Below are 14,220 nucleotides of genomic sequence, written 5' to 3'. Positions count from 1 at the left end.
AATTTAACTTTGTTTCACAACTCCAGAAAAGTTCCAGAGACCTTCATTCACATCTCAGCATTTTGTGCGATCATCAAGTAGAGGAGATGAAGAATTTACTTTCCTGCACCTTTTAGTCATTGGAAAATGGCTGCTCCCAGTTAAATACAAATTTCTAATGACTTCTGGCTCTTCTGACATGCAAGAAAAATGAGTTTCAGAGGAGCTTGAGGGTACTTCTTCAAATAGAGATGTAAGTACCAACAGCAGGGATAGAAAATGCACTGGGTGTCAAAGGGAAAGAAAATGCTGAAGAAATGAAAAGTAGATATTAATAGGTTATCAAAATCTGCCACACAACCCAAGTTTTATCTATTGGACATAAAGTAGCTTTGTCCCAAACATCTTCCTAAATAAATAAGAAAGCATTATTCTTAACCAGAGAATTAAATTGTACCAGACATCAAGGAAATCTTCCTGTAAAATTAAAGCTTTCAGTTATATTATTTTTCTTTTCAAATTACATTGATAAAAAGAAAAGTTGTAGGTTTAAAACACATTTTTTAAAAGTAGTTGCACTCTCCAGAGAGAGACAGTGAGAGGAAAATGATAAGTCAGCCCCCAGAGGGAATGGCCACATCACAGTTCCTTGGCATGCACACATACCTGGCATGATTTTCAAGTCACCAGGTTGGGACTCTAACTGAGGTAAGTCATATGGGAGTCTAGTGCACTAACCACCTTGTACTCTGCTGGCCCCTTGAATTACATTTTCATACAATATTTAAAAACAATATTGATCAACAAATTTGAGCTTAATTGACCACAGTATTAAAAAGGAAAGTAATTTAGGTATGATTCAGCAGTAATGTGAAAGTTCCAAATTATTAATAAATTGATAGAAGGCTAAAATTCCACAGGGTAAACAAATAGGAAATCGCCTTGCAATTAACATTTCAATGATTCTTCCTTTTTGCTGAAGGCAAATAAAGAGAGTACTTCACAGGTAATTATGAACAAGGTGTCTTATCAATATATATTGTATACTGTTTCATGCCATTTATTCTCTTGTGTTTCAGCTCCTGCCAAGATTGTTATCAATACTCCATCCCTACTGGCCAGTGCCTCTGCTTCTGTTCATACCATCCCCTTTACTAAGCACCAAAATATTGTGGTATCCTCCTGCTTGTTCTGATGTGGTTATAGAACTCCATTTCTTTTTTTTTTTTTTTAATTTATGACACAGTATAAAATTTTACTATGGTGTTGCTAAAAATTAGAAGCTCAAAGAAAATAACAATAAAAACTCACCATCTAGATTTAACAACTAGAATATTTGTGCACATTTACTGACCTAGAAAGATTTTAATATACATTTTTGTTAAAAAAAAGACAAAACAATACGTATGAAATGAATTTATATTAATAAAATTAAATACATATATCTATATGTGAATATATATAAGAGCAAACAAAAGATTCTGCATATAATAAATGTGCTTACACAGAACACCTTATCTAATTTATGCTGTTTCTTCCTGCTCTTTACACTGTCTCTGCCCTCACTGGGAATTACCATCCCATGCTAGGGACACTGCTGTCATTTCTTCCAGGATCTACCATGTTAAGGGGATCCACTCTTCTTTAACAAGATTATTGTCAAGCTTGTTGAAAACCTCTACTAATCTTGAGTGTCTCTGACTTAAACTTACTACATCTACTGCACTACTTCCCAACATGCCAAACCTGCACAATGTTCTGTGGCCTAATGAGGAAAAGTCTCTGTCTCCTACGTTAGTCCATATTTGTTTTACTCATATCCCTATATCTATTTAATATCTTCTCTATTTAATAGCTATTATCCTAAAAACGTATAAAATACATTTAAAATTTTAAGAAGAGGTGTTGTTAATGAGATCCCTTGAAGAATTTCTGGACAATTGAACTAAAGTTTGAAGAAAAAGACAAGAATAATGAAACCACAGTCCACAACAGGGGAAAGAAAAACTAATGTATATCGATTCCAAATACACTGAAAGTTCAAATCAAAAGATGAAAAAGGATTTACTGAGACTGTCATGGATGTTTTAAAAAACTGCATTTATTTTAGCTGGAGTAGCTTTCTCTGCTCCTCCTCTCCCAAGTAAGCAGCCAGCATTGGCAGAGTTTTGTTCTAGGTTAAACTAATAATCGAGGTAAATAAAGTGGCATTTCTAACGACTGTAGTGCCCGATGTAAATAAATGGGAGTGAGAAGGAGTAGCAGAGAAGAGTCAGAGTAACTTCAAATCTTAACAAGGCTATAAACAAAGAAGAAAGGAAAGGGAAGAACACTATGACATGTGGCTTCAAGATATTACCCATGGCTGTAGTTAACAAAATGGATGTCTGGGTTCAAAAATAAGCAGACTAGATAGCATCAAAACTAAGAAGACATGGAATCTCACAGTAAAAAATGGAAGCCACTGACAATAGTCTCTTGGTATCTGTCACTATCCTCTGTCTGAAGAATGTGACATCTTTAAAGTTCTAAAAAATTCTCAATCCAAAATTCTGCAACTCCTGAAAAGTGGTATTAAAATAATGAAGTCAAAACACAGACATTTCTAGATTCATGAAATCTAAAATAATTCTTTGACAGCAGAAATACAGTATAAGAAATAACAAGGAATATCTTTCGGAAAAGGGACATAACATTCTGTTACCTCAATACCAGAATTAAATTATAAGTCAATTGCAAAGATCTAGAAAATACCTAACAATTGGAAATTAATTTGCATATTTCTAATAGAGAAAAGGATAAGTGAAGATATCAGAATCTTAAATAGAACTCTTTAAGATCGAATAAAAATAGAAATATTATTAATATTTATGTGATATAGTTAGAGCACTGATCAGACAAAAATAATAACTCTTAATATCTATATTAGAAAAGACAAAAGGTCCCAAGTCATTTAATTTAGATTACACATTAGAAATAATTTTAAAAAAGAATCTATCAAACCCAATCAGAACAAGAAAGTGAATAATAGCACAGTAATACACAGTAAGAGACAAAGGTGCTCAATATGTAAGTTAGAAATTACAAAATGTATTATATATAACAAAAAATAATGTAATAGAAAATGAAAAGAAATACATAATATTATGGATTTAAAAATATAACTTATAAATTTCTAGTTTGACTAATCAGGTGAGTAGAACAACCCATAACTATCAGTAAGAAGAATGTAAGCTGACATAATGGCAGGTACTATTAGTATTAAAAGTATAATGAATTTTTTTAGATTATTATTATTACCATTATTTATTCCATCATTTTTTCAAACATTCGATCACTGTATATCACTTGGCTTATACAGAGAATTTACCCAACCTGAAATACTTCTCAGACCAGTCCAGTTGAGAATATTATATATGTTATGGTCAACAGGTAATAAACCATTTCTGTGTCCCAGTAATTCATGCCTCTCTATTTGTTTTCTTGCTATCTCCCTCAATACTCTTCACTTCTTCTCCCAATCCCATTCCACACTGTCTTCAGCATCCATAACTATTTTCACTGCTTTTATGAGAAGTATTTTATATTGAGTAGATTCTCTTTACAAGTCAAATGATATATAGTGATTGAATGTTTAAAAAATTAGAGAGTAAATAATAATAATAATAATCTGAAAACAATGATGAAAAGCTGTTTGATGATGATGATGTGGATAGTAATGTCTTTGTCTTGACTGATATGTATGGTAATCTTGATGAAAAAAAGAAATGTAATACACTGTAAACATACCTGTGATTAAATGTAATTTAAAAACTATGATAATAATAAAGCTAAATTTAAAAAGAAAATAAAAGTATAATGAATTTATACTATGAGTACCTTTATACCAGAATATTCAACTTAAAGAAAATCTCTAAATTTTTTTTTTTTTTGGAGAGGTTTTTGCTATAGGGCACATACATTTGCCAGAAAGAGAGACAGAAAGTGAGAAATCACCCCCCAGGGGGGATGGCCACACTGCAATCCCTTCTCCTCCATTCTTCTCTTGTGTTCTTAGACACACACGCACACACACCCAGTATGAGTTTAAGCCACCAGGTCCAGGACTCGAACTACAGTTGACTACATAGGAGTCCTGCAACATAGCCATTATCCCAACTGATGGTCCTAATCTTTAAATATTTTAAGTGATGCAAACTATAAAACTCACACAAAAATAAAGGTATAACTTAAATATGCTTACTAAAAAATCAGAATTTTACTTTCAAAATTCCTAACAAAAACTCTAGGCCTACATAGTTCATTATTGAACTACAAAACACTTTTAAAAGAAATAGTACCATATTTATTCTCTTAGGAAATTAAAGAGGATAGCATACTTCCCAACTCATTTTATTAAATCAATACATTAATATTAAAACCACATAAAGATATCAAAAGCAATAAATAACTGTAGAATATTTCTCATGAACACAAGGTAAAAGATTCTTTAAAAATTACCACAAAATGTGATTAAATGTAAATAAATTTTAAAATAAATTAATTAATAAAAAATTACAGCAAATATATTTTGAAAAGATGACCACTGTCCTTTATGCTAAGACTTCAATACAGGGGACCAGCAGTTAGTGTAATGGCTATGTCGTTGAACTCCCACATAGTTGACCGTGGTTTTAGGCCCGGACCCGGTGGCTTGAACTCACGCCGGGCATGTGTGTGTGCGTGCCCAAGATCTTGAGAGGAGAATGGAGGAGAAGGGATTGTGGTGTGGCCATCCCCCCAAGGGGGTGATTTCTCACTTTCTCTTTGTCTCTCTCTGTCAATCTGGCGAGCACATGTACCCTATAGCAAAAACCTCTCCAAAAAAAAAGAATTCAAGATGGTATCAATATACAATAAACAATAAATATAAACAAAAGCTATAATCACATTTTGAAAGTGTGTAGAATATAAACCAAATTCCAAAAAAGAGTTGTATATATAAATAAAAGCAAAAAAGTATCAGAATTGAAATATTATAAGCTATTTTAATAATAGCAAAATATGAAATATTTAGGTTTAAATTTGGCAAAAGGTGTGAAGATATATACAAGGAAGCTGCAAAACACTGCTGTGTGGAATTACAGAAGGTAAAATAAATGGAATTACATATTTTATGTTTCAGAAGAGTCAATATTGTTAAGATAGCAATTCTCCCCAAATTGCTTTATAGATTCAAGGTAATTTCAAAAAAATTTCCAGGAGTATTTTTTTTTAGAAATTAAAAAATTAGTTCTAAAATTAATATCAACCTAATTTAGTTTAAAAGTGTCAGCTGGGCCTCATATACCTTTTTTTTCTTTTTCTTTCCAACCTTACTTCTCTTGCATATTTATGGATATTTTACCAAAAGCACTTCCAAATAAGGTCAATTAATGCAAATTTCTGCTTCAAAATGTGTTTGTCCAGGAAACTGATCTAATAGAGTTGGTAAGAATTGAACCAAGCAAGAATTTAAAGTTAGACTTTAGAAATGGATTGTTCACTGGCCTCTTGGCAAAGAGAATCCCAATTACAGATGATGGAATATTGATGGTTTGTGCCATATTGTAGAAGTTCAACTGTTGAAACTTATGTTGAACTGGATTAGAAGACTAGTCAAATTGAATGCATTTGTAAATACATCATCTCAAAAATTTGAGACACTGGGAAAAATAATAATTGCAAGAACTGTGAAACTAAACTGATCTAACCATTCATTGGAGCGAAACATTGAACATTTATAATGATTAAGGAAAAAGTGAAAGTCATAGGGTCTCTAGTTCATAAAAAGACTCAATTGTTATAGCAAGAAAGCAGAAATAGTTGCTCATGAAATCTAGAACGTAATTACCAGAGTGACAGAGATCCAGACAAGGATAATGTTTAGTATCCAGCTGGTCTACTATGCTGATATCAGCACTCTAGGTGGGTAGAAGAGGAACTATGCAGGGGTCCAGCCTCGGCAGGGGTGGGTTGACTCATCAGAGGCGGCACAGGAAAAGGAGATTAAGGCTTCGGTGCCATTTTCATGCACGTCTTCAGTCAGACACCCCCAGAGATTGCTCTCTGTAGAGTGACAACTGCCAGGAATTATCGTGCCTTTTTAATGAAAATGTGTTACATGCAAGTAAATGGGTGAGGGGCTATGTGTTCTAATTATTAGTTCATAAGGTTTTAACAATAGTGATCATAGATTCCATTCAGGGTTGGATTAAGGGTGGGTCTATTATAGTTCAGCAATTGTTTGTTTGATGTAGGCAGGTATTCAGAAACTTCATGGAATGCCGTTTCGAGAAATAGCCTCCAGCAAGAAGAGTTAATTATCAGCCGATGCTCGGCGGCAGCCATCTTGTGATTACTGAATATGTTGCTAAGAAGAGAAAACCTCAAGTATAGTATTAGTTCTTATGGATCTCAATAAAGAATGATACTTATATAGTTTTATAGGGATCTAAAACTTAATTTAAGGAATCTTAATATATTTATCTATTTCACTTGGTGAGGGCTGGGGTGTCCTGGGCCAGTTTCGGCCTAATCCTATTTTATGTAAAGAAAAGATTATTTTTAAGCTTATGTTAAATGTATCTTGAAGGGCCTTCCAAAGGTCAAGAAGATTATTTCTGCCTATATAGAACTTCAATACACCCTCTATTGTGACCACAGGGATGAAGCACTGTAATTAACAGTAGATGATCAGGGCAAAGGGGAGTGGTCGGGGGACTTTCGGGAAATCTTATCATATACTCAGGATGTATTAAGAGAGCTATGTAATTCTTTTAAAGTAGTATATCAGGGAGTCAGAGGGGGGTCGCTTCCCAGTAAGGCTAACGCAGTCTCTGGAGCATACAACAAGTGGCCTTGACAACGTGCTGAGCCGACCAAAGCTGTGCTCAAAGGTCAAAGGCTCAAAACAGATCCTGGGACCCTCCAGAACCCTAGACTCAAAATAGAAACTCCTAAATCCATTACTTGAAAATTTCAATTCCCAGATTCTTATGAACCTCTGGCCCTGAAGCATTGACCTACTCCTTGTTAAAGGCTAATGCTTCCCCTAAATAAGATACAGAAGTTATGACTAAAAAAAAAACAAACAAACAAACAAACAAACAAACAAACAAAAAAAAAAAACAAAGAAAACCAGAACTGTCCCCAGAACTACTGCCCTCTTTCATTCTGGACCACAGAACAATAATTACAGTCCAGGTGCAACATAAGCTAGCTGGAATAATGCTTGGACTATGAAAGGCATAAAGGGAAGTTTTTGTGGTTGCTGGTGAACCTAGAAATGTAAACCAACGGAAGACATGGAAATGTGTGAATAAGATCTTCATGACGTCTTAATGTGGGTATGGGTTTGGGGTATCAATCTGGATAAGGAAAACCTTATCAAAATGGAAATTGAACCTATGATAAAAAGATTTAAAACCTTGACAAAACTTCTAGGATTTTTTTTAGGTTTTTTTTTCTTTTTTTTTTTTTTCTATAGGGCACGTGCACTCACCAGACAGATAGAGAGACAGAAAGCAAGAAATCACCCCCCAGGGGGGATGGCCATGCCGCAATCCCTTCTCCTCCATTCTCCTCTCAGGATCTTGGGCACGCATGCACACGCGCCCGGCATGAGTTTTAAGCCACCGAGTCCAGGACATGAACCGCGGTAGACTATGTGGGAGTCCAGCAACATAGCCAACTGCTAACTGCTATTCTCAAAACTTCTAGAATATTTTTTAAAAGTTATTTATTTCATGAAAGATAAAGAGATATACTCTTGTCACATCACAATTCTGCCACCAGCCTTCCAGCCAGTCAGCACTATAGATGCATCTATGGATGTTCAGGTAGACAATGAATTCAAACCCAAGGTCTTTACATACAGCTCCAGTATTGAACAACAGCCCCTATCATCTATACTACTACATTGGCCTCTAGGAAATATTAAATAACTAGTGACTAAGATAATTCTTGGAAGCTCAAACAAAAAGAAAAGAAAATTACCCACACTGAATAAAGAAATTCCAAATTTGCAAAGGAAAATAGTAAAGAGCAAACCACAGGCTCAAATATGTGACCTTAGAGAATACTCTATTAACAAAGCAATTAAAAATTGTCTTTTTGAGAGAGGGAGAAACATTGTTGAAAAACTTAATGTTATCTGTTCTTTAGGCCCAAGGCTGCTATGTGTCTCTCTGATAGCAACGGAGATTAAAACTAATCAGTGGTAAGTTCCAAGTGACAACAGAAGGAGCATGACTTGGGGCCAAATGGTAGTGTATTAGTAACACAAGTGGTCCATATTGAAGATCCTTGGTTCATGCCCTAAGGCCTCTCTCTATGTACTGGGTATGTACACACATGCTCATAATGCAGGCTAACTGAGAATGTCTTAACTGCAGCTTCTCAGTGTAAAGACCATGTTGGGGATAACTTTGTCCACTCTCTCTCATGGAAAAAGTAAATAAACTTTTAAAAAAGTGAAAGAAAGAAAAGGCTGACACTCTGAGTTGTTTATATAGTTACTGACTGTTATATACCTGGAGACAAAAATAGAAGGATACTAACAATGATGCACTTAATTTATGCAAACATATTGAAAAGGTTGGGAATACCATCCTAATAAAAATTCATTGTATTATTCTTTTTATGAAACTGAGTCAGTTCTTATGTGTAGAATAACTGAGTCTTCATGAAGGATCAACAGACAGCAAATATTTACAGAACTGTTTCCTTTTGTCCTTCTAATGATCCTAAAACCACTCAGATTATTTTGCACTTGGTAAAAGTGAAAACCCAAACTCTTTAAGGACTGATGTATACAAGGTCTGAGATAACATTGATAGTGGGCTCCAAATATCAGTGGCCAGATTCCCCCAAGTAGATTCAGGTTATGTGACAACCTTGGCTTTGCATGTTTCAAGTGAGCTCAGATGGTCTGTGATTCCACATAATGACCACATTCGCAGTTGGTAAATACATAATCAGAACAGAAATACTGGTCCTTTTGCCTGTGGGTAAAGAGCTATTGAAAAAGAAAAAGACAGTAGCTAGATTCAAACTACTGCTTACTGGTTAAGATAGTAAATAACAAAAAACTATATTACATCCCAGGGAATAGGAATGGTCTTGATCATGCCACCTTAAAAAATAATGTAAGGATGGTCTCCATAAGACCCAATTTAATTCACCACTCTAACCCCTACAGAAACATGGTAGCAAATGACAATAAACTGATGAAAACTCAACCACATAGTAGTCTTAACTGCAACTGCTAGGGTAAATCCACACAGACTCAGGGACATGGCATTGACCATCAATTGGCAACTGTGTTCTTTTTCATTTCTGTCAGAAAAGTGGAAGAGAAATAATTATGATTTATTTGAACAACAATAATATTCATGTCTCTATTAGTTAACCAGAGATGTCATAATAAAACACTATAATCTTGGTGACCAAACAACAGTAATTCAATAGTAATTTTCTCATATTTCTATTGATGCTAGAATTCCACAATAAAGTTATCTGTAGGTTTGATTTCTTTTGTGACTTCCTTAGGTTACACATGGCTTATTTCTTGCTGTGTCCTCATGTGATCTTCCATCCATGTAAGCCTTGCTGCCTCTTCATATGTCCAATTTTTCTCTTTTTATAAGAATACCAGTAGATTGGATTAGGGTCCACTCTAACAGCTTCCTTTAAATTTAACCACCTCTATGAAGAGCCTACCCCCAAATACCATCATGTTCTGAGATGCTAGGGGTTAAGGCTCCAACATATGAATTCTGGTGGAACAGAATTGAGCCCTTCACAATGGTTTAAGTTCTCATGTTCCTAGGCTGATGGAAGTTTTGTCTACTGAAAGTTTATAAAGGAAATATCATTAGCTAAAAAGCTACCTCACTCCAGATGATGTCTCTTCCTGTGACTTTCCTACATCAATGCCTTGTCATTGGAAGGTATGAGAGCTTGGCATCCTCACCTCAATTTGAGTAGATATAATGGGCTATCCTGGCTTGTAAATGTTTCATAAAAATAGGTTAGGTTGTGCCTTTTTTGTCAATATAATCATAGTTAACTACCCTCTGGCAAACTGAACTTCCCTTACATCCTTAAGTTACATTTCTGAGACCACTTCCACTTAAACTCCCACATGAAATGGGACTTAAAACACTAGATTACAAAAAAGCAAGCAACAACAACAAAATTGCCAGAACCTCAGATTTTCTCAAAATATCTATATGCAATCCTCTTCTATATAGAAGGTTTTTACTTGCTTACACTTGCTTGTGAACTTTATATTTAAAGAATCATGGCAACCAGCTGGTGGGGTAGTGATTGAGTCACTGAACTCCCTCATGGTTGACCAAAGTTTGAGTCCTAGACTCTAGGGCTTAAAACTCACACCAGGTGCACATGCATGCATGCCCCAAATCTCAAGAGGTGAATGGAAGAGAAGGGATTGTGGCCTGGCCATTACCTCTGGGGATGATTTCTAGCTTTATGTCCCTGTCTCTCTGTGTCTCCAGTGGGCACATGCATCCTATAGCAAAAATCACTCTCTCTAAAAAAAAGAAAATGTAATCAATGTATCATTTTGCATATATATTTACATTCAATGTTATTATTTGAAATTTATCTTTTGTAGAATGCACTACTTTAAAATAATATTTGATATTCAATTATATGAATATACCATGTACTATTGATGAATATTGTGTTTTCAATGTAGGCCTATTATAAATGATGCTACTATGAACATTCATTTATAAGTTTCTTGCTGTACGTACACATGCATTTATTTATATCAAGTAATACAGCTATATAAGGCATATGAATTAGGTATACAACTAAGAATTTATTTTCTAGATCAAAAGATATGCATTTGCTAACTTTAGTAAATGCTGTCAGAGAGTTTCCCAAAGTTATTGTGCAAATATCCACTACCCTCTCAGCTATATCAGAGAACATATCTTTCTCTACCCTTAGCAGTACTTGCTATAAATATTAGATAATTTTTAAATGTTACTCTTTCTGGTCTATATACTGATATTTGATAAAGTTTGAACAATTTACCTATTGTGAAATACCCATTTTAGTGTCCCTACCTTTCTTTAGGTTGTCTACATTATTGATTTTAGGAAAACTTCACAAAATGTGGACCACGACTTTTTTGGATTACATGTGCTACATGTCTTTACCTTTTCTTATGTATGGTCTGCCCTACACTCATAATATTTTTTGGACAAAATATCTTAAAATAGTTAAATTTATCAAGATTTTATTAATATTTAATGATTTTTGTGTCCTAGTTGATACTTTCCTGTTTATAAAGGCATTTTATTTTGTTATTTTTCTGAGAACTTTCCTGATACATCCTAGAAATTAAGATTTTCAATCCATCTAGAGTTGAGTTTCTGTTTGATAAAGGAAAGGCTGTTAAGAACAATTGTTTCGTGTATGTGTGTTCAGTTGATTCTGACCCATTTTTCATAAAAGATTTCCTCACTTCTTTGCTCGGGTCAAGTATTCATATGTAATGATTTGGTATCTGGTCTCTATTTTGTTCAGGTGACTTTTTTTGTCTCTGCTTTTCCCTATATTACACTGTCTAAATGACTGTAGTTTAATATGTGACAGTGTTAAGTCTTCTAAGTTAATCATACGTTAATCAAAGCAAAATGTTAAGCAGATCAAATGGAAATAAAAGATATACCTTATTCAATTTTGAACTTTCAGTCTTAACCTTAAATTAACATTGGTGATGAAATCTATTTGAAAATCGAAATGGCATTTCTTGGCAATGTGGCATAAAAGTAAATCATGATAATTATTTCCCTTATAGTTCAGTTTAAAAACTTTAGTAAAATTATTACACTTTTTTGAATATTTGAGCTAGTCAGAAAGTTTATGAATTAACCTAAGGCCAGAAATGACATGGAAAAAATGACAATAATAAGTCCATCATGATAAAAAGGTACTGGTTTGTTATTATTTATTTTATTTAACAATCTAAGAAATCCACAGCCATTAGCAGTCCCAGCACAATTTCAGGTGCAACTGGGAATTCACAAATCTTGACAGAGCTGTTAGTGTAGTGAACCTTGTAGGTAAAATGCATGCATACTTTTGATAGCAAATGTGAAGGAATCTCTCTAAAACAGACCTCATTGGTTTCATTTTCGGCAAACTGATCTGAGTCACACAAGATAGTTTTTATTGTTCCTGATGTTAGTGGATGCTCTCTTTTTACAATAAATTTATGACCATCAGAAGAAATCAATATGACATATGTGAGGGGGCTGGCAGGTTACACAGTGGTTAAGGTGCTGGACTCCCACATGGCTGACCACAGTTCGAGTCCTGGACCTGGCAGCTTGCTTTCTCACTTTCCCTCTCTCTGGTGAGCACATATGCTCTATAATAAATTGAAATAATAAAAAAAATTTAAAAAAATATGACATATGTGACATCAAGACCTTAACAGCCACCATGAGTTTTCTCCTCTCCGTCCATTTTGTTCTTTTGAACTTTTACTTTGCTTCCACAGGAACTTTAGCAGGTTTCCATCAGCCCTGTAGCCATGTCAAGGGAGTACCCATGAACTTCCTCAGCCCCTACTACAGGGAAAGTCCCCTTCCTCAGTTGCCCACCCCCGTGGGTTACCAGGCACCCTGAGATAATTTATTTCTATTCCTAGTTTATTGTGCATTTTAAGTCATAAATTGGTGCTGAATTTTGTCAGGTGCTCTTTCTTAAGCAACTGAAATAATCATGTGGGTGGTTATCCCTTTAACTTCTGTAAAAGTAGTAGATTTCATTGAATAATTTTTGTATATTCTACCATCCTTGCCTTCCAGGAATAAATCCCATTTGATAATAGCATATAATCCTTTTACTATGCTACTGAATTTAATTTTCTAGTATTTATTGAAAATATTTGCATCAATGCTCATAAGGGATATTGATCTATAATTTTTTTGTACTGTCCTTACCGCATTTGGTATCAAAGGAATGCTAATCCATATGCATTAGGAAAAATTCCCTCTTTTTGAATTTGTTTAAAACATTTGAGGAGGAATAATATTAGTTCCCCTTTACATGTTTGGTAGGACTTACCATTGAGGCTTCTGAGTTGAAAGTTATTCTTAGAAAATTTTTAAATTACTGATTCAATCCTTTAATAATTCTTTTTTTAAATTTATTTAAATTTATTTATTTATTTTAATTTGACCAGAGAGTAACAGAGAAAGCATGTGAGAGAGAGATAGAGAGAGAGAGAAAGTGATAAAGACAGTAAGAGAGAGTGAGAAAGCAAGGCTCCAGGTCTGGTATTTGAACCACAGTTGGCCATGAAGGAGTACAACGCCCTTAACCAGCACACCACCTGCTGGTCCCCAATCCTTTATTAATTCTATCTGGCTTATCTATTTCTTTTTTATTTAGTCTTGATAAATTTCTAGAAATTTGCCTGTTTTATCTAGATTATTGAACTTGTTGACAAATAAATAGTTCGTCATAGTACTCATTTGTAATTCTTTTTATTTCTGTAGTGTTTATAGTAATATTCTCATTTTTATAAATTACATTAAAATTTATTTAATCTTTTAAATAAATTAAATAATACATCAATAGAATTTATTAAAATTTTAATAATTTGAGTCATTTTCTTTATGGTTAACTAGTTAATGGTTGTCAATATTTTTGACCTCTCCAAACATGAAACTTTTGGTTCCATTTATTTCTTTTCTTTCTTTTTAATTGGTACAGACAGAATGCACTTACCATGGAGAGAGAAGAAGGGACATTTTTCGGTTTATTTTTCTTTATTTCAAAGATCACAGTCCCATACTTCCTGTTGCCTAATATCTCAAAGCATTATTTTATATAGTTTGTCAAGTTTACAGTTGTATATTGTGTTAGGACAGCTCTGTTTAATTTGTTAAAGTCACAGATCTTAATGGACATTAGCACAGAGTAAAAGATTTTAAGTGAAACACAATAGGCAAGATTGAGTATGTATGTGTGTGAGTTCCATAAATATTACACATGAACAAAAGGTAGTTGCAAGAGTTAAAGAACAATAAATAAAAAAAAATTGATACATAAAATTTAAAATAGTATAGGAAAATAAGCAAGAATACTTGAAAAAATATAGGAAATAAAAAACACAAAATAGAGGCAGAAGTGATTAATAAGTACTTAGATGTTTGAATACATTACATTATC

General features: G+C 33.9%; 1 pseudogene; it reads right to left on the bottom strand.

The window, feature by feature from the left end:
- Window positions 1–11,995: 11,995 nt before the first annotated feature.
- On the bottom strand, window positions 11,996–12,507 carry LOC106735407 (elongin-C-like; annotated as a pseudogene).
- Window positions 12,508–14,220: the final 1,713 nt, after the last annotated feature.

Source organism: Tupaia chinensis, unplaced genomic scaffold, assembly GCF_000334495.1.
Source record: "Tupaia chinensis unplaced genomic scaffold, TupChi_1.0 Scaffold000380_1, whole genome shotgun sequence".
NCBI lineage: Eukaryota > Metazoa > Chordata > Mammalia > Scandentia > Tupaiidae > Tupaia > Tupaia belangeri.
This window is presented reverse-complemented; position numbering and strand designations above follow the sequence as displayed.